Below are 25,800 nucleotides of genomic sequence, written 5' to 3'. Positions count from 1 at the left end.
AGTAGCACCAAGTTTCAATGTATCCTCGCTTTGTAATCATGCGACCGCATATTTTAACGCAGCCTGTCTTTGTGCCTCTGCTTTAATAGTAGCCTTGCATTTTTGGTCAGCGCATAGCTGCATATTTTCCGGGCACGACTACCAAAACCAACCCAATGCCAACCACAGTAACACGTCTCTTTATGAGATATGTGTATCTCCGACACTGACCTGACCTTTGGAGCTAAGCAGGCAAATTTATTACCTTTCACCACGGTAAAACGACCCGGCTCCATTGCTATATAAAGACCACCTTGTGACCTTACCCAACAACCCTCACTTTGTGCACAACACTCACGCTTTTTCCTGTCATGCCGAGCCCCAACATTCATCTGAGAACCCCAGATGCAACCCCAGGTAGCTTTGTCAAAATATTGTGGGATTTTACCCGCAGTACCATGGGTTCTACCCAGCCACCTCAGTACGAGCTGTTCAAATCGAGGATCACCCCATCCACCTCGGAATATTGGGCAGCAGTACACATTCCTCCTGTAGACCCCAACCAAGATCCAATAGAAGTTTCCTTCGTGGGGAAATCTATGCCAACCCCACACCTGGCCATAGAAGCTGCTGCGAAAGAAGCGATTGCTCGTCTTCGATCCGCAGTACCCTATGCCCGCGAACGAGGATATTATTACTTTCCGAGTCGTGCAGCACCCGGAGAAGTAACATCTTTTCCCGGTGGACGTATTGAGAGAGACCCAGTTCTGGCCAACCTTATCCAGTACATCATTGCTCAAGAGCATTTGAACCAGCGAGTGATGGATTATCTCCAGAGCCTCGCAGATTTAAATCCTCAGATTGCCATCGGCAGACCACTGAGACCCGACCCGGAGAGACGCATACATCGACTGGTCAATCCACTTCCTCCGATAGAAGAGGAGTGTATCCCTTTACCAGAGACATTTTATCAGGACCCCACCCAGTTACCATTTTCATTTTAGACGTCGCTATTGTATTTGTTCCTTGCAACATTTATTTATGTGTGTGACTTATGCGTGATACCCTGAGTTTGTACGACGAGTCAATTATTTGGCTTCTACTAATGTGTGTAGTTTTTGTTGTGGATTATGCTGCTAAAAAAAAATTAACTGTTTTTCCCTCGCAAAATCCTGGAGTGAGACTTCTTTTTTCCTGAATTGCCACACCTGCCACTTCACGGCGCGGATTAATTAATTTCACACAGCACCACGGCAGCAGTCTCACAACCGCTCGAATGCATGTGGAACTTTTGTTTTTCACAACGGCTCTTAGCAAATCTCGAGGACGAGATTTTTCTTAAGGGGGATAGTATTGTGACACCCCAAAAAAATTGGCCTTGTTTTATTAAATTAAAATTTTGCTAGGAATTAAAACTTTGGGTTTCTGAGCTCCATTTTGATTTTTAAATCATTTCCTTCCCTGTTATGATGAGTTTTTCCCAAAGAGAAAACTTTTCAAATATGTTATTGGACTTGTTTAACCTCTCAAGAAAAACTTTCCTTTTATCAGTATAACAAATTAACTAAGTTAATTGCTTGATCTTTACCTTCTTGAAAATAGTTTTTCAAGGTTATATGGCCATATTTGAACTACAACCATTTGATAGATTCACTTAAAATTTCCACAAAAATTTGGAGATGTCATGTGATGTTTTTAAATCACTTTTATGCAAAAATATATTTCATTCATGAAATATTTTGAGCCCTACACTCAGTTTTTCTTCTCTGGTCCAGAGTGCATTTTGCACTACAACCCTTTTATATATTTCTTTAAAACTTCTACCAAAATTAGGGGAGGTCAGTAGGAGCATATTATTCCATTTTGTGCAAAAATCCAGGGTTGTTCTTTGAAAATATTGAGTGAATCAACCTCATTTCCATTCTGGACCAACTTGATGATTTGTACAGCAACCACCATTTTAATTGCTCCTATATCCATGATTACTTTTTCTACTGGTAGTCCCCCTTGCCAAACCCTTAAGTCCAGGAGCATGCACCCATTGGATTAATTTTGGTTCATGAAATAATGCCATTTATTTCCTGTCCAGAATTGAAATTCTGCTAGACTTGCACTAACAAGTTTGTGCATTTCAGCAACTAACATCACCACCCTCTCTTTCATCCACAGAGACACTGATTTGGAGATTTTGGCCACTCCAAGAAATGCCTAAGTGCCCTTAGCATTTTGTCAAACACCATATGGGCATGATCTGTTTTGGCATGAATTTTTGGTTTGCACTGTGAACCTGATCTCCTGACCAAACCAGCTTGTCTACTGATCCCCTTGCAAGCCATAGCCTAGAACTGCTAATCCTCAGCTCCAACCAAGCCATCTAGCAGGCCAGGGCATTTCGCCGAACAGATGGTCGGCGTGCTCTGGGCACGCCCAGAGCGCGCATATTGCAGCCGCGCACACGAGCCGACACGCTGGCCCCCACGGTTTTGGCTCGCTCTGCAGCACCTCGCCACGCGCTACCCTTCTCACTGCAACGCGCCAAGCAGCCCCCGCCACGCCCGGCAGGCCAAGAGCTAGCCGCCGCCGCCGCCGACAGCCCCTGCTCCATTCAGCGCCGCCCAAGCCACCCCGGCTCGCCACCTGGCCCCGGCACAGCCCGAGCTCATCCACACGGGTGTCCGCTAGCGTTCGTCGCCGCCACGTCGCCCTAGCTACAGAGGGACGGTTCGCCGGAGAGCTTATCCCCACCGCCGCGGAACCGACCTTGGCACGCTATAAATGGACCCCCCCGAGCTTCCCCGAGCACGCAGGCGACCTTATGCTACCCCCATGGCGCTCCCCTGCCTCGCATTCGACCCGGGGAGGCCTCCTTCCTCATCTCCGGCAACTCTGGCCGCCGCCACCGCCCCGGCCAATCCGGCACCTCCAGTACCTCCCCCTCTCCGTTCTCTTCGCCAGGAACTTCCTCATCCTCCCATGAACCTTTCCCACTACTTGATTTTGATCGGGAACCATCGCCGCCACAATGTCACTTCGCCACCGAAGCTTTCCTCCGCCGCGGAGCTCGCCGCCGGCAGCTCCCTCCACCTCCAGCTACCCTGCGACCACCGGGAGGACCGCACTGGAGTGGCGGATCCATCCCCGCCCTCAGGGCCCCGCGAGGAGCCGCCAGTCGCCGGCGACAATCGCCGGAGCTCCGCCTCCACTCGGGACAGAGGAAGGAGAGGGAAAGAGACTAGTCAAACCTGACTAGTGGGCCCCCTGGACCCACTGTCAGCGACCCCGTGCCTGTCCACGTGGGATTAAGTGAAGACGTAATCCGCCTAGTACGTTTTCCCCGCTCCGAAAGCGTATTCCCCTCCGAAACGTTTTCTTTTCTGTTTTAATTTAAATAACAGATTTGACCAGAACTTTGACTGGCTATAACTTTTTAAATATAACTCCAAATGAATTAATTCTTTTTCCTACATCTCTCAAATATTGTCTAGTTTATTTTAAGATTTATTTGAATATTTTCCAAACAACTTTTTTGTACTGTTTTTGAAATAGGTGTTATTTGCATATTATTGAAAATAGGATTTTTGGGAGAGAAAGAAGCTTTCAAAAATTTTGGAGAGCACCCCCACCTCTCCACACCATGAAGGCAAGCATTCTGAACCCTGGCATAATGTTTTTGGTGTGTTATTTGACACGTTTATAACACCACCTTACTTCGGAGGACTTGTTATTTCATGTGACATGATCATTTGCATGGGAGCATATCAGTGATTTCCTTGCTGTTGGAAATGAATATTATTGTGATGGTAATCCTCCTCATGTGCCTTGCAGGCATGCCGGAAAGGAATCCGGGAAAGCCTCGGCCTTGGGTAGGCGTGAGCTTGTCGCCGGTCCCCGTCGGGACGGTTATGTCCGGTATGGCATGGTAAGGTACATTGAGTGGTGATTTCTTCGGTTGAAATATATTTGTTATACATGTCATGCAGGGAACTCATAAGCCTCCTGAGTCGGCCATAGATCGAGTCTTGTTCCGGTAACCCCCATACTTGTTTTCGTACTGCCACTGGTCCCTACCGTAGGTGGGGTATGGTTCAGTAAGTTGTTAACCCTTGTCTTGGCACACACCGTACAGAGAGGCCATGGTGGAAGATACCGGTTGTAGCCGGTAGGCATGCCACCTGGTCCGGGGGCATGGGTGTATCCGGTTGGGACCGAGAGGGGGGCACCCCTTAGAGCGCGCGATAGAAATTTGATCCCATGCTACGCGAGGTTGTAGCCTCCCCACTTAGAGTTTTGCTTAACAGGTGTCATGGGTGATTCCAGACACGAGTGAAAGCTGGTGTGTGCAAGTCAGGTGTGTTTCAATTAAAAGACCATAGACGGAATTAGTCCGATGGACTAAAGGAATCCGTTACTCGTGGGTAAAGAGTACACTCTCTGCAGAGATATTAAACCTATTTGAATAGCCGTGTCCATGGTTAAGGATTACAGTCTGGGATGGGTCAGGTATCGGTCTTAGTGTCGGTCTTCGGAGGTGAAACGGTTAACCAGAAATGGAATTACTACTCGTGACTTGTGATATCTATGATTATTATATTTGTTGACTAACCCGTGATATTATTGTTATTACCGAGTATCTCTGGGATGGTTCTACCTCCGGGATATTCATTATGATTATTTCTTTTAAAGCCCTTTATGTGGTGTCGCTCAGACGCCCGACTGTGGCATTTCTTTTAAAGCCCTTTATGTGGTGTCGCTCAGACGCCCGACTGTGGCATTTCTTTTAAAAGCCCTTTATGTGGTGTCGCTCAGACGCCCGACTGTGGCATTTCTTTTAAAGCCCTTTATGTGGTGTCGCTAAGACGCCCTACTGTGGCATTGCTTGCTATTTGTTTCATAAATTTTTATACTACCATGTTATTGCATTTTTATAAATAACTTGCTTGCACACATCTGAGTTTCATTGTGACTGACGTCATGAGCTTATAATATTTTTAGCACATCATGGTTATATTATACCTGTGTTCATAATGTTTGCGAGTACATTCAAAGTACTCACTGGCTTGTCCCTGGCTATTGTCTTGGCCAGATTTTCTTGCACGGAGAGGAGCGACGCGATGCCAGCCCCGGAACCCACTCAATGGAGATAGCAACCTCGCGAAGATAGGAATTAACCTGGTCAGCTGTTCCCGTGGGAAATGGAGTCCCATAGACACTGATGTTTCACAACCGCTTCCGCCATCAACCACTAGAAACCATTGTTGTACTCACTGGCCAGAATGGTCTTGTACTACATATTTTGTATTTTGCTTGGAATTTCTGCATCAAGTTGGAGCCTCATCAGCTAACAGTAATCCTGGGGCTGATGAGCACGACGGTCTTTTCTGGAAATTTATTTCCCGGAAAACCGGTCGTGACAGAACCCTGAGAATGGTTGTAGATTATCGTTCATTGAACGACGTGACCATCAAGAATAAGTACCCTCTATCGATGATTAATGATTTATTTGATTAGCTAGTCGGAGCCAAAGTATTTTCCAAGATCGATCTTCGATCAGGGTATCATCAGCTGAAGATTCATGAACAGGATATACCCAAAACAGCCTTCACCACCAGGTATGGTTTATATGAGTATACCGTCATGTCATTCGGATTGACTAATGCCCCTGCGTATTTCATGAGCATGATGAACAAGGTATTTATGGAATACCTGGACAAGTTTGTCGTGGTGTTCATCGATGACATATTGGTTTTCTCCAAGAGCGAGGAAGAGCACAAGGAACATCTGCGTCTAGTCCTGGAGAAACTCCGAGAACATCAGTTATATGCCAAGTTCAACAAATGTGAATTTTGGTTGAAGGAAGTCGGATTCCTCGGACATGCTATTTCAGGAGAAGGAATAGCAGTCGCCCCCACCAAGGTTGAATCAGTCACCAACTGGCAATCCCCCACCTCAGTCAAGGAGATCCGTAGTTTTCTCGGGCTTGCAGGATATTATCAGAGATTTATTGAGAATTTCTCCAAGATTGCTAAACCCATGACCGAGTTGTTGAAGAAGGAAACAAAGTACATTTGGACCGAGGATTGTGAAGCCAGTTTTTAGGAGTTGAAGAAACGTCTGGTTACAGCCCCAGTACTCATTTTGCCGGACATACACAAGGATTATCAGGTGTATTGTGACGCTTCTCGTCAAGGGCTCGGAGGAGTACTCATGCAGGAAGGAAAAGTTGTAGCTTATACCTCCAGACAGCTACGACCTCACGAGATGAATTATGCCACACACGATTTGGAGTTAGCATCCGTAGTGCACGCACTCAAGACATGGAGACATTTCCTTATCGGAAATAGTTGTGATGTTTACACGGATCATAAGAGCTTGAAGTATATTTTCACGCAGAAGGAGTTGAACCTCAGACAAAGGAGATGGCTTGAATTGATCAAGGACTATGATATGAGACTGCCTTATCACCCAGGGAAAGCAAATGTTGTAGCAGATGCCTTGAGCCATAAAAGCCATGTGAACACCCTCATAGCTGGAGGATTACCTCAGAATTTAGCCGACGATCTCAGAGATCTCCAATTGGAAATATTACCAAGAGGATTTGTCGCCACCTTGGATATTCAGTCCACTCTGACCGAAAAGATCCGTGAAGCGCAGAAGACGGACAAGGAAATTGCAGAGATAAAGGAAAAGATGAGTAACGGAAAGGCTAAAGGTTTTTGTGAGGATGAACACGGAACTTTATGGTTCGAGGATCGTATCTATGTGCCTAATGACCTAGAGGTCAGGAAGTTAATTCTTCAGGAGGCCCATGATTCACCGTACTCGATTCACCCAGGCAACACCAAGATGTATCTGGACTTGAAGGAAAGTTTCTGGTGGACAGGTATGAAAAAGGACATTGCCGAGTACGTAGCAGTATGCGATGTTTGTCAGCGAATAAAGGCGGAACATCAGAAGCCGTCAGGGTTACTTCAACCACTGCCGATTCCCCAGTGGAAATGGGAAAAACTTGGAATGGATTTTATCACAGGATTACCCAGGACCCGTTCAGGTTATGATTCTATCTGGGTAGTGGTTGATCGCTTGACCAAGGTAGCTCATTTCATTCCCGTGAAGACCACATATACTAGTGCTAAGTTAGCCAAGATATACATGACCAGGATCGTATGTATGCATGGAGTTCCGAGGAGTATTGTGTCAGACAGAGGAACACAATTTACCTCAAAGTTTTGGAATTAGTTGCATGAAACCTTGGGTACGAGGCTGGAGTTCAGTACAGCTTTTCATCCGCAGATAGATGGATAGACCGAAAGAGTCAACCAGATTCTGGAGGACATGTTGAGAGCCTATGCGCTAGACTACGGGTCTAGCTGGGTGACAATTTGCCATACGCAGAGTTCTCGTACAACAACAGCTATCAGACCAGTCTAAGGATGGCCCCTTTCGAAGCTCTATACGGCAGGAGGTGCAGAACACCATTGCTGTGGGATGGTGTTGGAGACCGAAAACTTTTTGGTCCCGATCTTATCAGAGACTCCAAAGAGAAAGTCAAGCTGATTCGAGATAGACTCAAGATAGCCCAGCGAGACAGAAGAGTTATGCTGACATTAAACGCAAGGAGATAACGTATGAAGTTGGAGATCGAGCATATCTCCGTGTGTCCCCACTTCGTGGAATCAAGAGATTTGGGGTTAAAGGAAAATTAGCACCCAGGTTCATTGGCCCCTACAAAATCCTCGAACGCAGAGGAGAAGTTGCGTATAAGCTGGAATTGCCAGAAGGATTGTCAGGAGTTCATGATGTCTTTCACGTATCCCAACTGAAGAAATGCCATGCCGAGATGGCCGATATTCCCCTGAGAGACATAGTGCCCCTAGAGGCCATACAGCTGAATAGTGCTCTGACTTATGAGGAGAAACCCGTCAAAATTCTTGAGACTGCGAACAGAGTTACCCGCAGCAAGATCATCAAATTTTGCAAGGTTCTGTGGAGCCACCACTCTGAGGAGGAAGCCACCTGGGAGCGAGAAGAAGACCTCTGCCGAGACCACCTGCACCTATTTGCCGGCCAACCCGAATCTCGAGGGCGAGATTCATCTTAAGGTGGGTAGGTTTGTAACATCCCAAATTTTCAATTTGGAATGTTTTACAAATATTAGTTAAGCATCTATGCATTTTGTTTGATTTGAGTGGCATTTGGAATTTCAGAGGCATTTGAGTTTTATTTGATTTTGAATTTGATTTTGGCAATTGAAGTTTATTTCAAAAATACCTGAAAAATACTTGAGCAAAAGTATGAGAGGAGTAAACATGACACTCCAAAGAAAAATGTCAGAAGAAAATATTGCCAAAAGAGTTTGAATTCAAATTTGATTTTATTTGGAATCTACAAAAAATGTTTTTATTTTGTTTCTGTTTTGCCTCTGGAAAAATGTTCACGTTGTAGGATTTATTTTTCTGATTTTATTGATATATATATGTCCTATATAAAAATATTATAGTTTTCTCTTATATTAGTTTTCTCTCTCTATCGTAATAAAAAAAATAGGAAAAGACCCAGGCGCGAGCCAGGCCAACCGGCCCAGCCGACGCCCGAGCCAGCAAGCCCAGCAGCGCCAAGCCGCATCCCACCAGCCGGCCACCCGACGCAGCCCAGCGCGCCACATGCGCCGACCCCGTTTCGATCAGCCGCCCGATCGCTCTCCCTCTCTCTCGATCTCCCTCTCTCTCACTGACCGCGGGACCCACCCTCATCCCCAACCCCTCGCTCACGAAACCGAACCAGAGCACGTCCAGAGCGCGCCGCGGTTCTGATCTTCCTGGGATCGTGATCCCGAGTCGACCTCCTCCCCAAGAAAGTTGCCCTATATAAACCCCTCGGCCTCCTCTTCCGAACCCCCCAAAAACCCTACCTCAACTCCCACCGTAGCTCTCGCCCTCGCCAAACACATCTCGCCGCCGCCGCCTCGGTTTGCCGCCGCTACCGACCCCGGTGAGGATTCCCCTTACCTCTAAGCACCTTCACCCGACCCCCCTCTTCGTTACGCACCTCTTTGACATCCTCTCATTGCCCAGGAACGACCAAAGTCGCCGCCCGAGCATCACCACTCGCCGCCGGAGTTGCAGAGCACCAGGAGCCCCGCCGAGCTCATCCCACTCGCCTCCGTCGTCCCCGAGCTCCACTGACTCCATCCCCGACCTCCCCTCGAGCTGTCGCACCCACCTGACGACTCCGCCGCCGCCCCGGACCACCGGAGCACCCCCGCCACTGTCGCCCGAGCTGCCGTCATCCATCGTCGCCGCTGTAAGCCACCGGACCTCCCTCCACCATTCGATCTGCAATGCACGGCTTAGATTAGACTATCGAAGGGTTAGGTTATTTTCAATACATCGGTTTACTTTACGGTTTATTTCTGGTTTAGTTCAGTTTAGTGTAGACCGGCCCGATCGGTTGTTTTATTATTAACCGTACGCGTGTTAGCCTATTCAACGCATGAGCGCTGTTTAGTTTTAGAACGCCCACTCTTTCGGCCCATTAGCGTGTTAGTTTTTGTTTAGTTTTATTTTAGTTTCTGTTTTAAAACAGAATAGTTCCAGTCTTGAAAAATCTATATCTTTTAAGTTATTTAATATTTTTAGTTGATTCTTTTTGCTCTAGTTTGCAAATTTCCTATAGTTGCTGTAGAAAATTTGATTCGGCCATGTTCAGGTTTTAAAAAAAATTATATTAGTTTTAGTCAGATTAGTTTTTCTGCTATAAATTGAGTTAGGATTATTTTATTTTAGTGATTCTTTTTGTCACTGCTTTGTTTTGACCTCGCCTAGCAGTAGGAATTTATTTGGGCATTTATAGTTTTTATTAAAAATAGTTTTTATGCGAAAACAAGCTTTTCTAGTTTATTTTAGCTTGCTGTTGTTTTCTGTTGTTCTAGTTATTTTTAAATTTTATTTTTCCTATGTTATAATTTATTTTAGATTAGTTTTTGTAGTTAGGGTGAACATTTATTTACAGCAAAATAAAAAATTTTATTTTATTTTCTTAGCAGTTTTGTTTTAGGTATAACAGGAGTTCTATAATAGATATTGGTTTGATTCTTTTTGCACCTAGTTTGTATGCTGTTTTCCATTATGATAGTTAGTAAAACCATTGTTTTGGATCTGTAAAGAAAAGTGTTAGTAGGTTAAAACTATTTATTTGTTGTTGCTTGATGTGATGAAAACCTTGATTTTGTTTTCCTCGAGTTTTCTTTGATTTTGGTTTGAGTGCTTGTGTGTTTTCCTTTAGTTTGCTTATATGTCATTAGTGAAATACTTATTTGTGCTATTGTTTGACTTGATAGAATTTCCGGAGTGCGAAGCTTGCTATCTTGAGTCACTAGTGTTTGAAGACCATCAGCCAGGCAAGTCATTTGATCATGTTTTACAATACCTATTATTTTGTTGCATTAGAATTATTCCTCCCCACCATGCATGTAGTAGGAGAATTTTAAGTTATGTTCTTGAGTAGTATCATGAGGTAGGATGAACCCAATTCCCTTTGTTACCATTACCCGGGACGATGTAGTTTATTTAGCTATGCTCGTAGACGGGGTTGGTTGAGTGATTCATAAGGGAGATGTGAGAGTCAAGATGATGACAAGCCCATGACTTCAAGCTCAAGATGGACTTCAAATTCACTACTGGGTGGAGGACGGCTTGTAATTGGTGCAGGAACCAACGGATGGTCGGGATGCATGGAGAAGCGCCATGACATCTTGCGGAAAGCTTCACCCAGCCACGAAGAGACGGATGGATACCCCTTGACCGGATGCTTACCTGTGCAGCCGCAAGCCATTATGGGCTCTGGCTGGGTTGACCTTAGGCGTGACTCTGGACGGACGGTGCCAGCAGATGTAGAAGAACGGTAGGACATGGATGGGTACCGGCAGTACTCAGAGAAACTCTACGGAAGACCCTGTTTCATTCATCCCATCTTCAAACACCAGGCAGTGCGAGGAAATAAAGGAGGGAACGATTCTTGCGGGTAAAGTGCACAAGACTCTATAGAGTAACAACCTAATCGATTAGCCGTGTCCCCGGTTACGGACAGATGAGCCTCTGGAAATTGGAGTATTTTAGAAATCTCAACACCGAACTTAATAAATTAATTGAGGGGTTATTTAATAGTTGGGAATGAGACATTGGTTGGCGGAACCATCTCAATAACAACCAACATTTTGTAGTAATTACAAGGAAGTCCTTTTGTCATAGGGAAAAATTGGCTTTTTCGCAAAAACATAAAACTTAGAGCCCCACAGCCAAATTGCATATAGTGTTAGCATTATTATCGTTGTTCTCTCTATGACTTGCCAGCATATTCAAAATGCTGACCTACACGGTTGCAACGTCTTATGTTGCAGAGGAGTTTTCCAACCAGGAGTGAGGCTACGATCCATGCTTGGCGATTGCCCTATGGAGTCGGATGGACTCGCTACTCGTCTACGCTTCTGCAGCTTATTTAGTTTATTTCTCATGAGTTGGCCTTTGGCCGAATTTATTCTATTGTAATAAAGACTCGATATGAGAATCATGTAATAAATTCAGGTGTGATTGAACTTTGAATCTTTTCATCAATGTACTATGTGTGCCAGCATGATCTTGGGATGGTACAGCTACACAGAGACTTGACCGATTTTGGGTCGGGTCATTACAACAAATACCTTTATCTACCATCCATATTGCACTTGTATCACCATCTCTTCACCGAACTAGTGCACATATACAATTTACCATTGTATTGGGTGTGTTGGGGACACAAGAGACTCTTTGTTATTTGGTTGCAGGGTTGCTTGAGATAGACCATCTTCATCCTACGCCTCCCACGGATTGATAAACCTTAGGTCATCCACTTGACAGAAATGTGCTACTGTCCTACAAACCTCTGCACTTGGAGGCCCAACAATGTCTACAAGAAGAAGGTTGTGTAGTAGACATCAATAGTCACCTACTATGTGTTATGATCCGGCAACCCCGAAGTGGCAATAATCAGGACCACTCCTGGTGATGACCGTAGTTTGAGGAGTTCATGTATTCACTATGTGTTAATGCTTTGGTCCAGTACTCTATTAAAAGGATGCCTTAATATCCCTTAGTTTCCGCTAGGACCCCGCTGCCACGGGAGGGTAGGACAAAAGATGTCATGCAAGTTCTTTTCCATAAGCATGTATGACTATATTCGGAATACATGCCTACATTATATTGATGAATTGGAGCTAGTTCTGTGTCACCCTTGGTTATGATTGTTACATGATGAACCGCATCCGGCATAATTCTCTATCACCGATCCATTGCCTACGAGCTTTCCATATATTGTTCTTCGCTTATTTACTTTTCTGTTGCTACTGTTACAATCACTATAAAACACCAAAAATATTACTTTTACTACTGTTACCACTACTATCATATTACTTTGCTACTAAACACTTTGCTGCAGATATTAAGTTATCCAGGTGTGGTTGAATTGACAACTCAACTGCTAATACTTGAGAATATTCTTTGGCCCCCCTTTCAAAGAACATGCGGTACCCCCATGTTTGGTTTTGGTAATTGATCACAATTTCTATGGACTAATGGTTGCCTTGAGTTATATTTGAAGGTTTTGTCCATAGGCTTTTCTTGGAGTACATGTGTTGGTTTCAAGGAGAGTTTGTGTCGACCAAGGTGCTATTCAAGGAATTATCCAAAGATTGGTCATTTGAGAGTTGAGCTTATTGCAAGCATGTCTTGAAGAACAAGATTGTTTGATCATTCATGTTTACCTTCAAGACATCATCCAAATGAAGAGAGTTGGAAAGAATCAAGGTTGATCAATACTAATTCAAGAGTGAATCAAGTTGATCAACACATAAAGCGTACAAGATGTACAGAGGGATCAAGCGATCCCATGGTATGGTAAGCATTGTCCATTACGCTTTGTGTACTAACCCATGGTCTTCGTGAGAGTTCTTTATGGGGTTAGGTTGCGGTGTGCAAATTAAAGTGAAGCATCATGAAGAGATCAGATGCTTGAAGCTTGCCGTCCATTGTGGGGACAATGGACTTGTGAAGATGTGTGGAAGAGTGGCTCACCCATAGTGGAGTATGGGGCAGCAATCAACTAGTCTTCATCGAGCCAACACAATCAAGAAAGGTGGTCCAACTTGAGGGAGTCAAGATCGTCATCATCTAGCTCAAGTGGACCATGTGCAAGGCAAAGGTTTGCCCTTGATAGGTTTTCTATTTTACCGGTCTCATGATGGTATTTGGGAGACCGGGTTATAGGATCGATTATCGTACCATCAAGGGGGGCTCTCGATGAGTAGCTTGATCGTATCATTCGTAGAGAGCTCAAACCATTGCATCCTTGCATCATCTTTCTTGGTTCTTTTTTGGTTATCTTTGTGAGTCTTAGAGCTTATGGTCATCTTGATGACAAGCTTGAGTTCATCGAAAACGGAGTTCGTATGCGTCTTCTATGATGTTTTCAGTGTTGGAGGTTTTACCGGTCTTATTTGAGGAAGGGTTCTCACCATTTTCTTTTGGGCCTTTTCTCATTTAATTATTATTGGTATTTCTATCAAGATTGTGTTAGCCCTTGTCGTTAGCTTTCCAACAAACTTGGTTTCACCGAATTCGGAGTCCGTTGGCAAAAGTTGTGGTAGTTTTGGTGTTCTGAAAAGGCTGCAGCGGTACTACCGCGGGTAGGAGCGGAAGTAATTTTTTACTACCGCTCTTGGGAGCGGTACTACCGCTTGGAGCAGTACTACTGTGGCTACTTCCATGGCTACTTCCGCTCGGGACCAAAAACTCGTCAGAAGTTCAGCGGTGGTAGGCACAGATGTAATTTTTTAGTACCGCTCGCAAGCAGTAGTACCGCTACCCTTAGCAATAGTACCGCTACCCCTAGCGATAGTACCGTGATGTCAGGCGGTACTACTGCTCCGACGGTTCTTCTGGCTTTTTTGCCTCCTCGCTGTTGCGTTTCAAAGGGCTACTACCGCCCTAGCGGTAGTACCGCTCCTTGGAGTACCGCTCCTTGGAGCGGTAGTACCACTCGGTGCGGGCTGTGAGCATAACGGTTGGATTTTTCCCCACCTATAAAAGGGGGTCTCTTCCCCATTGAACCTCATCCTTTTTAGCTCGTGTTCTTCCCTCATTGTTGACCTTCTTCGAGCTTGCTAACTCTTAATCCCTCCAATGATTCTTGCTAGTTCTTGAGGGAAAAGAGAGAGGAGATCTAGATCCACGTTTCCACCAATCACTTTCTCCTCTAAGTGAGGGGAACCCCTTGGATCTAGATCTTGGAGTTCTTCATGTTCTTCTTTCGTTCTTCCTCTCATTTTCCTCCCTAGCATTAGTTGCTTTGGTGGGATTTGGGAGAGAAGGACTTGGGCACTCCGTGTGCCCTTCCCATTGCATTTGGTGCATCGGTTTGAGTTCTCCACGATGATACGTGGAAGTTACAATTTGAGAAGCATATTACTCTTGGGTGCTTGGTACCCTTGAGTTTGTTCCTCTTGGGTGCTTGGGCGCCCTAGACGGTTGGTGGGGTTCGGAGCTCAATCATTGTGGTGTAAAGCTCCGGGCAAGCGTCGGGGTCTCCAATTAGGTTGTGGAGATCGCCCCGAGTAATTTGACGGGTACCGGTGACCGCCCCCAAGGGTTGCCAAAGTGTACGGGTTCGGTGACCGCCCCCAAGGGTTGCCATTTGTACGGGTTCGGTGACCGCCCTCAAGGATCCCTTAGTGGAATCACAACATCTTGCATTGTGCGAGGGCGTGAGGAGATTACGGTGGCCCTAGTGGCTTCTTGGGGAGCATTGTGCCTCCACATCGCTCCAAACGGAGATTAGCATCTGCAAGTGTGTGAACTTCGGGATACATCATCGTCTCCATGTGCCTCGGTTATCTCTTACCCGAGCCCTTTACTTATGCACTTTACTGTGTGATAGCCATATTGTTTCTTGTCATATATCTTGCTATCACCTAGTTGTTTATCTTGCTTAGCATAAGTTGTTGGTGCACATAGGTGAGCCTAGTTGTTGTAGGTTTTGTGCTTGACAAATTAACCGCTAGGTTTATTCCGCATTTGTTCAAGCCTCAACCGTACTCATTTTAAAGCGCCTATTCATCCCCCTCTAGGCGACATCCACGATCTTTCAATTGGTATCAGAGCCTCGTATCTCTTTATTAGGCCTTACCGCCTAGAGAGTAAAGATGTCGAATAGGGGATTAGGTTTCTCTGACACTCTTAGTTTCGATGGCACAAATTTTGATGTTTGGGTAATTTGCATGCTTAATCTCTTTAGGGTCATGGACACAAATTTAGAGCGAATTGTAGGGTTTTTCTCCTCCAAAGGATCCCCAAAGATTATCTTTAGAGGATGAGAAAAACTCTTATCTCAATGCTCAAGCTTCTAATGTGCTTTTCGATGCTTTGAGCAATGTAGTTATATTTCAACTCATGCCATTTCAGGATGCTCATGAGTTGTGGACAAAGCTTCAAGATAAATATGGCGTGTCCAAGTTTTGTGGGGATGAGTGTTCTCCCTCCACCTCCGGCCGTGTTGAGTTCTCAACTTCTTCTACTTCACCTACATGTGGTTTGCCACAAGGTAATGAAATGGTGAGTAGTGTTGGTCATTGCAATGATGATAGTATGCTTATTATGGATGATACTTCATCACTATCTTATTGCAATGCATCTTCTTTGGACTTTAACACCTCGAGCACCATACATGTTTCACATGCTTGTGTTGATAGTCTGTGCATATCTTGTAGAAATTGTTTGACTAAATCTCATGATGATATGCTTACTATATCTTGTTGCCATGATAAAAATGCTTGCATTTCCTCGAGTTGTGGCGCTAACAATGTAGAGGAAACCCAACACTCCATGGAATAAGATGTGTTTTTAAATGGTGATTCAAGGGATCCTACATCATCATCTATTGCTTTTTGCCTTATGGCTAAGGCTTCAAAGGTATCTCCTACTTTGAAACCCAATATGTCTCTTGATGATGATGTTGATACTAATGATGATGAGGATAATGATGAAGAGAATGATAATGTTGCCTCCTTAAAAATTAAGGGGGAAATGATTTTTAAAGCTCTTCATAAAAATAAAATTGCTCGTTCCAACTTCATGGAAATCATGTCCATTGCCATTGAGGGCAAGAAGTATATTGATGAGTTGGAATCTCGTCTTGAGGAGCATGAGGTCACCATTGAGAAAATGGAAGGTCATGAGCGTGATTACGCTAATGAGATTGCGGACCTCTCTCAAGCTCTTGAACTTGAACAAACCACCAAGGAATCTCTTGAGGAGACTTTTGCTCTAGAATTATCTAGAGTGAGGGAATCTCATGATATAACTCTTGAGGTGGCCAATGATTTTGAAACTAAAAATGAGGAGCTTGAAGTTGCGAATGCTGAACTCCGTGAGGACTTTGAGCACCTCGAAAATGGCTCAAGGGTCATTAAGAGTGAGCTCATCAAACTCACCGAGTCTCATGCTCAACTTAAAGCTTCATATTCAAAAGAGCTTGCCAAGTTGTCTTCTCCTCTTGTTTCTAATGATGATGCTTGTGCTACTAACTCTATCTCTTTTGAAGCATCCATATTGAAGGAGAATGTTGAGCTAAGGGCTCAACTTGAGTTGCTATGTATCAATTATGGGATGTTGGAAGAAAATCATGTAAAGCTCACAAGCTCTCATGATGATCTTCTAATATCCCATAATGTGCTAAAGTTAGCTCATGAGGCCATGCTTGCTAAGGTAACATCTAGTGAGCCTCATGTGGATACTAGCACTACTTTTATTCAAAATGCTATATTGCCTTGTGCTAGTCCTCGCAATTCATCCATGCATAACATTGGTACATCTTGTGATGAATTACTTTCCTTGCCTTGTTGCTCTAACGATGAAGCTTATACTTCCTCTAGTACTTGTGTTGAGACTAAACATGTAGAGGAAATCAAAGAGCTCAAGGCCCAAGTCACTTCTTTGAAGAAAGACTTGGAAACGAGTCATGAATGGAAATTTACTCTCAACAACATCTTGAGCGCGCAAAAATCCCCCAATGACAAAGGTGGACTTGGATTCAACTCCAACAAGAAGAAGAAGTCCAAGGTGAACAACAAGAAGGGCCAAAAACAAGTCAAGAGTTCGGCCAAGATTATTTGCTTCAAGTGCAAAATTGAAGTGCATCATGTTAGATCTTGCCCGTCAAAGAAGAAGGCCATTAGTGACAAGCAACAAGGGAAGCGGCTACAAGTACATTCTCATGCTCAACCTCAAGTTGAAGAAAGGCCTCTTCCCAAGAAGACTCAAGCTAATGCTTCTCAAGTTGAGAAATCAAGTGAGAAGAAAGTGAAGAGTATACATTGCTACCTATGTTGCGAGAAAGGTCACCTCGCTTCTTCATGCACTAGTGGTAACTTATCCAACCCAATTATTATTGATGATGTCTATTCTCTTGGGAAGGATAAGGTTGGCAATGTGGTTGCCAAGTTTGTTGGTACTCAAAGTGGTTTGAAGCAAAGAACCATTTGGGTAGCTAAGCCTATTGTGACTAACCTCTTAGGACCCAACTTGGTTGGGGACCAACAAGCTCAAACTTGATCAATAGGTGATGTTGGAGGTCATTGGAGACTTGGCTACATTATGAAGAACTAACGGGACTTCATCATTCTCATTGTCTCAAGTCAAGTCATTCGGATTATCAAGTTTCTATCTTATATCCAATGTTCCTCCTTGCGGTAACTCGTGCTTAAATTGTTTACATTGAAAGTTACTTGCCCCTTTGCATGTTTGGCTTTGTTCCTTGCATGTGTTTGTATATGTTGTTCTTCCAACTTGATTATCTTGAGCAATCAAGTATGTGTGTGTTGGTTTGCACATCATGTACATGTGTGTCGTTCGTTGAGCCTTTGTGCATCTTGGTCATATCTTAGTTGGCTCTTGTGAGAGATTAATGGAATATCCCATTATGGGGGAGTGATGTGTTTTGTGCACTTCACAATCCTATAAAGGTGGGTACATGGGGAATACCACTTAGTATTGATATTGCAAGCTTAATAGTCGCTATGTGGTATGTCTTCTCATGAGAAATTCAAATTCTAAATAGTCCATTAATTATCTCTTGTTGGATCCTTTTATTTGCCTCTTGTTTATCCTTAGTTGGTATCACATTATGGGGGAGTAATATGCTATGTGTATATTACTAGCCTAGAAAATGTGTACATTTGAGATATTGTCACCTAGAGTTGATATTGTAAATTATCTTGTTCCTAGGTGGCATGTTAGCTCTACAAGTTGCAATTTGGTTGTGTTTGGTGTAAAGATGATGTTGGATATCCTTGCTATCTACCACTGGGAATTATTTCCAAATACCTCTTGTCTTTTGACAATGGGTACTCTCTTATGTGTGGTAGAAATTTATTGGTCATCTTTACATTGGCTTTTGCTTTTATTTGCCTTTTATCTTGCCTAGGATTGTATCAACTCCCTTTGTCTTCCATACCACTTGTGGATCTTGTTAATTTCTTGATCTTGTCTAGTGTTTTCTAGATATAGTGAAAGTGGTGATCCCACCTTGTGCATTTTGTATTCAAATGCAAATTCTCTATAATGCACTAGTCTTGGGGGAGCTATCCTATTTTCTATAAGACACTCATCTTGCGATCCTTATCAAGTGTGTGTTGGTGGAAGGCAAGCCATTTTCTTTTTCATACTTTGTGCCATCATGAAACTTTGTAGAGAGCTTGGTTTGTTTGGAACTGATCATAGAAAGCATAGAAAAGTGATAATATAATACCCCCCCGTACGAATATACTGGAACTTGTACTAGTTTCCCTCAACTACAAGTATTATCCTCTCTTTTGGGAGTTTGATATTTTTTTAGTGTGTATCAACCGATTTCTCATTCCTTGATGTATCTTTTATGGATATCCTCCAAGTGATGATTTATTCATTTGGTATCTTTTCTTCACTTGGTTTTTCTTTGTCATTTGGTATCGGTTCATGAAAGTCTTGAGCATGCATATTAATTTGATGTAGTATTTTTAGCATGCTTTCTTTCTTGGACCCAATATATAGGGGAAACTCCACCAAGTCTCAAATTGTATGAGATGTGCATGAAATTCATTTTTGTATCTATATGCACATTTTTATGTGGAGTTTGTCCTATGTATTGTTGGTTCTCTAACTCTTTGGTCCCAATGAGTTTGGGTACCATTTTGTTTGTGTTGTTGTTCTAGGAACAATTGGAGATACATTGGATTCTCGGCTCACTCACAAGGAAGGTGTTGTCATCATGTGCTTATTGGAGTCGAGCTAGGATGATCAATGAACTACTATCTACCTTCAATTGGTATCTACTACATCCTTCCAATGTTAACTCGGTAATAAGTATCTTCATATTCTTCATGCACACATTTCTTGCATCAACCTTGTGTAGGTTGTATCATGGCATGGTATTCATTCATTCTTGTGATACTTGTTTCCTTTCTCAAAGCATCCCAACAACGATCTCTTGTTGCTAGTTGTGATGTCTTTGTTGTTCGTGTGTGGACTTCATTTATATACAATAAGACCATATCTAGCCATGTGCTATGCTTCCAAGCAAATATCTTATTGGTATATGTATGATCTCCCTTTGGATATCTTGTTCCTCGTGTTGTAGCTATTTCGGGTGTACATCCTTCTTTGTAGATATATATCATCATGATTTCGTCTACCTAGAATCTTATACACTTCAGAAAAGTTGCATATCTAGTTGATATCCTTTCTTTCATGTCCACCTTATCTTTCTTATGTTATTTCTTTGGTGGCTCCGTGAAAGCTTTTGCCTTGAGTGCGTGTCTTATATTCTTGCATCTTGATGCACTCTTTTGTGGTGAAGATTATTTTCCTCATGCTTATCTTTACGAGGCTTTTGCCATCTTAATTGGTATCCCTCGTATTGATGAGGCTTTCATCTTCTACCTTCACCACGGGTTGTCACAAGCATAGGTTCTTTTTATGCTTATTAGTAAGCTTGTGAACCCATTTGCTAGTTGTGTACGTGTGAGAATGATAGGCCTTGCACCGTGTGCCTCATTCTTTCATGACTCTATTGATGTTTAATGCTCATCTGTTCTTTAGTATTCTCAAGTGCATTGCCTTGACTCACACACATCATTTTGGTTGAGCCCATTCTTAAGTTGCCTCTTTCACTTGTTGCTCAACCATGTGTTTGTTGCAAGTACTAGGCTTAGTTTCCTATATGCTCACTTGCACTTGGTGTAAGTTTCTATTGATTTTGGGGGAGCTATGATCCTATTTTCTGCACTTTGTATCCAAATTCAAATATTCTTATGTGTGCACAAATCATGGGGAGCCTCTCTAGTTTCTTTAGAACACTCCTTTGCTCATATCATAATATCTTTTATTCATGTAGCTCGTAGGATCATTGGCCTAGTTGGTTAAATTGGTATCTTTTGATAGCTTGCTTCAATAGATATCTTTTGATTGCTTGATTGCTTGTTTCTCTCTTTGTTATGTGTTTGTGGCATATCTTCCTTTTGCAATCTTTGGGCCTCAATATAGTTTGTCTTCCTCCAAGTATTTACCGTTGGATGTGTGCATTGCATTCCACTCTCTTGTTGAGAAATACACAATTTATGGAGGAACACATTTTATATTGGCCTTCTAAGCTTGTAGCCCATTTTGGCAATCGATGCCAATGGGGGAGAAGTTTCAGGGAGTTTTGTGGAGAAGTTTAGAGAGTTGTCTCTTCTGGCTTTGGTTTGTTCCTAAGCATACACATCTCCTACGCATGCATTATTGGTTGTTGCATTGCTTGGTGATGCATAATTCCTTGTATAAACTCTCCTGAAAGTGATTGTCATCAATTAGCAAAATGGGGGAGATTGAAAGAACATGCGGTGCCCCCATGTTTGGTTTTGGTAATTGATCACAATTTCTATGGACTACTGGTTGCCTTGAGTTATATTTGAAGGTTTTGTCCATAGGCTTTTCTTGGAGTAAATGTGTTGGTTTCAAGGAGAGTTTGTGTCGACTAAGGTGCTATTCAAGGAATTATCCAAAGTTTGGTCATTTGAGAGTTGAGCTTATTGCAAGCATGTCTTGAAGAACAAGATTGTTTGATCATTCATGTTTACCTTCAAGACATCATCCAAATGAAGAGAGTTGGAAAGAATCAAGGTTGATCAAGACTAATTCAAGAGTGAATCAAGTTGATCAACACATAAAGCGTACAAGATGTACAGAGGGATCAAGTGATCCCATGGTATGGTAAGCATTGTCCATTACGCTTTGTGTACTAACCCATGGTCTTGTTGCAGTGTGCAAATTAAAGTGAAGCATCACGAAGAGATCAGATGCTTGAAGCTTGTCGTCCATTGTGGGGACAATGGACTTATGAAGATGCGTGGAAGAGTGGCTCACCCATAGTGGAGTATGGGGGAGCAATCAACTAGTCTTCATCGAGCCAACACAATCAAGAAAGGTGGTCAAACTTGAGGGAGTCAAGATTGTCATCATCTAGCTCAAGTGGACCTTGTGCAAGGCAAAGGTTTGCCCTTGATAGGTTTTCTATTTTACCGGTCTCATGATGGTAGTTGGGAGACCGGGTTATAGGATCGATTGCCGTACCATCAAGGGGGGCTCTCGATGAGTAGCTTGATCGTATCATTCGTAGAGAGATCAAACCATTTCATCCTTGCATCATCTTTCTTGGTTCTTGTTTTGTTCTCTTTGTGAGTCTTAGAGCTTATGGTCATCTTGATGACAAGCTTGACTTCATCGAAAACGGAGTTCGCATGCGTCTTCTATGATGTTTTCGGTGGTGGAGGTTTTACCGGTCTTATCCGAGAAAGGGTTCTCACCATTTTCTTTTGGGCCATTTCTCATTTGATTATTATTGGTATTTCTATCAAGATTGTGTTAGCCCTTGTCGTTAGCTTTCCAACAAACTTGGTTTCGCCGAATTCAGAGTCCGTTTGCAAAAGTTGTGGTAGTTTTGGTGTTCTGAAAAGGCTGCAGCGGTACTATCGCAGGTAGGAGCGGAAGTAATTTTTTACTACCACTCTTGGGAGCGGTACTACCGCTTGGAGCAGTACTACCGCGGCTACTTCCGTGGCTACTTCTTCTCGGGACCAAAAACTTGTCACAAGTTCAGCGGTGGTAGGCACGAATGTAATTTTTTAGTACCGCTCGCAAGCAGTAGTACCGCTACCCTTAGCAGTAGTACCGCTACCCCTAGCGGTAGTACCGTGATGTCAAGCGGTACTACCGCTCCGACGGTTCTTCTAGCTTTTTTGCCTCCTCGCTGTTGCGTTTCAAAGGGCTACTACCGCCCTAGCGGTAGTACCGCTCCTTGGAGCGGTAGTACCACTCGGTGCGGGCTGTGAGCATAACGGTTGGATTTTCCCCCACCTATAAAAGGGGGTCTTCTTCCCCATTGAACCTCATCCTTTTTAGCTCGTGTTCTTCCCCCATTGTTGACCTTCTTCGAGCTTGCTAACTCTCAATCCCTCCAATGATTCTTGCTAGTTCTTGAGGGAAAAGAGAGAGGAGATCTAGATCCACGTTTCCACCAATCACTTTCTCCTCTAAGTGAGGGGAACCCTTGGATCTAGATCTTGGAGTTCTTCGTGTTCTTCTTTCGTTCTTCCTCTCATTTTCCTCCCTAGCAGTAGTTGCTTTGGTGGGATTTGGGAGAGAAGGACTTGGGCACTCCATGTGCCCTTCCCATTGCATTTTGTGCATCGGTTTGAGTTCTCCACGGTGATACGTGGAAGTTACAAGTTGAGAAGCTTATTACTCTTGGGTGCTTGGTACCCTTGAGCTTGTTCCTCTTGGGTGCTTGGGCGCCCTAGATGGTTGGTGGGGTTCGGAGCTCAATCATTGTGGTGTAAAGCTCCGGGCAAGCGTCCGGGTCTCCAATTAGGTTGTGGAGATCGCCTCGAGCAATTTGACGGGTACCGGTGACCGCCCCCAAGGGTTGCCAAACTGTACGGGTTCGGTGACCGCCCCAAGGGTTGCCATTTGTATGGGTTCGGTGACCGCCCTCAAGGGTCCCTTAGTGGAACCACAACATCTTGCATTGTGCGAGGGCGTGAGGATATTACGGTGGCCCTAATGGCTTCTTGGGGAGCATTGTGCCTCCACACCGCTCCAAACGGAGATTAGCATCCGCAAGGGTGTGAACTTCGGGATACATCATCGTCTCCATATGCCTCGGTTATCTCTTACCCGAGCCCTTTACTTATGCACTTTACTGTGTGATAGCCATATTGTTTCTTGTCATATATCTTGCTATCACCTAGTTGTTTATCTTGCTTAGCATAAGTTGTTGGTGCACATATGTGAGCCTAGTTGTTGTAGGTTTTGTGCTTGACAAATTAACCGCTAGGTTTATTCCGCATTTGTTCAAGCCTCAACCATAATTATTTTAAAGCGCCTATTCACCCCCCTCTAGGCAACATCCACGATCTTTCACCCTTGTGTCGAATCAATAAATTTGGGTTGAATACTCTACCCTCGAAAACTGTTGCAATCCCCTATACTTGTGGGTTATCAAGACTATTTTCTGGCGCCGTTGCCGAGGAGCATAGCTCTATTCTTTGAGCCACTTGGGATTTATATCTGCTTATCATTATGAAGAACTTGAGAGATCCAAAAACCAAGATTTATCCCTCAACTATGAGGGGAGGTAAGGAACTGCCATCTAGCTCTGCACTTGATTCACCTTCTGTTTTGAGTAATCTTGCGACACCTAAACCTGCTTCTGCTATTGATTCTGATATATCGCATATTATTGATGATGCCACTTCTGCTATGCATGATACTTATGATGAAACTACTTCTATGCTTGATACTACTGCGCCACTTGGTGAATTTCTTGATGAACAACTTGCTAGGGCTAGAGAGAATGAAATTACTGAAACTGATAATATTGATGAAAGTGATGATGAAGGCTCTCCTAATAAATATGAATTGCCTGTTGTGCATGAGGGCTATTGTAAGTGCATCTAGTGCCACCCCTAGTTGGCTTTGGAGTATTGACGACAAACCTAGTTGAGGGACTAATGTGTTTGTGAGAATTGCAGGATAACACAGGTAGAAGTCCCTCATTGATTCGGTTTTCCTACCAGAGATGACCCCTAAAAATGTATGAAGACATTGAAGTCAAAGGTGGTATGTGAAGACATTCACATTGAAGACTATGACAAGAGAAGACATCGCATGAAGACTATGGAGCGCGAAGACTTAGATCTTTCGTAGTTCTTTCTTCTTTGTTGAGTCATAGGAACCACCATACTGTTAAGTGGGGTCCAAGAGAACCAGTCAGAATGACTGAAGTGATGCTTAAGCGAAATCCTATGTCTTCGAGTGAAGACTATGAGAGCGAATCTTGTTCAGAGTTGGACAAGTCAGCTTTGCTTGTAGCCCAAGTAAAGTTGCCGTGTGTGTTTGAAATCTGACCGTTGGAACACGTGTCAGTTCCTTAGTGACCCAGGGTCATTTCAGACAAATCAGGTCGGGTTGCCTAGTGGCTATAAATAGCCCACCCCCTACAACCATAAATGGTTGGCTGCTCAGAGTTAAAGTACGGCTTTTGTCGTTTGAGAGCAACCCACCTCGAAGCCTTTGAGAGAGAATTCCTTGAGAGGATAAAGCCCTAACCACCCAGAACCAAAGAGTGTTAGGCATCACTTAAGTCTTCTTGTCTGTGTGATCTGAAGACTTATTACACTTGAGGACTGTGAATCCTCCAGCCGGTTAGGCGTCGCGTTCTGAGCATCCAAGAGTCATTGTGGATCGCCAGTGAATGAAGTCTGTGAAGGTTTGGAAGTCTACCTTGAAGACTTACCAGAGTGATTGGGCGAGGACTAGGTGTCCTTAGCTCAAGGGGAATAAGGTGAAGACGAGGTCTTCTGAGTTGAATCTCAGTCTCCCTAACCAGACGTACAGTTGTCACAGCAACTGGAACTGGTCCAACAAATCATTGTCTTCAACGAGTCACTGGTTTCATCCTTCCCTTCCCTTTACTTACTAAGGGAGTCCTGGATTAGGGGGTGTTCGGATAGCCGAACTATACCTTCAGCCGGACTCCTGGACTATGAAGATACAAGATTGAAGACTCCGTCTCGTGTCCGGAAGGGACTTTTCTTGGCGTGGAAGGCAAGCTTGGCGATACGGATGTTCAGATCTCCTACCATTGTAACCGACTCTATGTAACCCTAACCCTCTCCGGTGTCTATATAAACCGGAGGGTTTTAGTCCGTAGGACAAGATACACATCAACAATCATACCATAGGCTAGCTTCTAGGGTTTAGCCTCTCTGATCTCGTGGTAGATCTACTCTTGTACTACCCATATCATCAATATTAATCAAGCAGGACGTAGGGTTTTACCTCCATTGAGAGGGCCCGAACCTGGGTAAAACTTCATGTCCCTTGCCTCCTGTTACCATCCCGCCTAGACGCATAGTTCGGGACCCCCTACCCGAGATCCGCCGGTTTTGACACCGACATTGGTACTTTCATTGAGAGTTCCTCTATGCCGTCGCCGTCAGGCCCGATGGCTCCTACGATCATCAATGACGATGCAGTCCAGGGTGAGACCTTCCTCCCCGGACAGATCTTCATCTTTGGCGGCTTCGCACTGCGGGCCAATTCACTTGGCCATCTAGAGCAGATTGAAAGCTATGCCCCTGGCTGTCAGGTCAGATTCGAAAATTTAAACTACACGACTAACATCCGCGGGGACTTAATCTTCGCAGGACTCGAACCACTG

This window comes from Triticum dicoccoides, chromosome 7A (assembly GCF_002162155.2).
Source record: "Triticum dicoccoides isolate Atlit2015 ecotype Zavitan chromosome 7A, WEW_v2.0, whole genome shotgun sequence".
Classification (NCBI taxonomy): Eukaryota; Viridiplantae; Streptophyta; class Magnoliopsida; order Poales; family Poaceae; genus Triticum; species Triticum dicoccoides.
Note: the sequence above shows the minus strand (reverse complement) of the source record.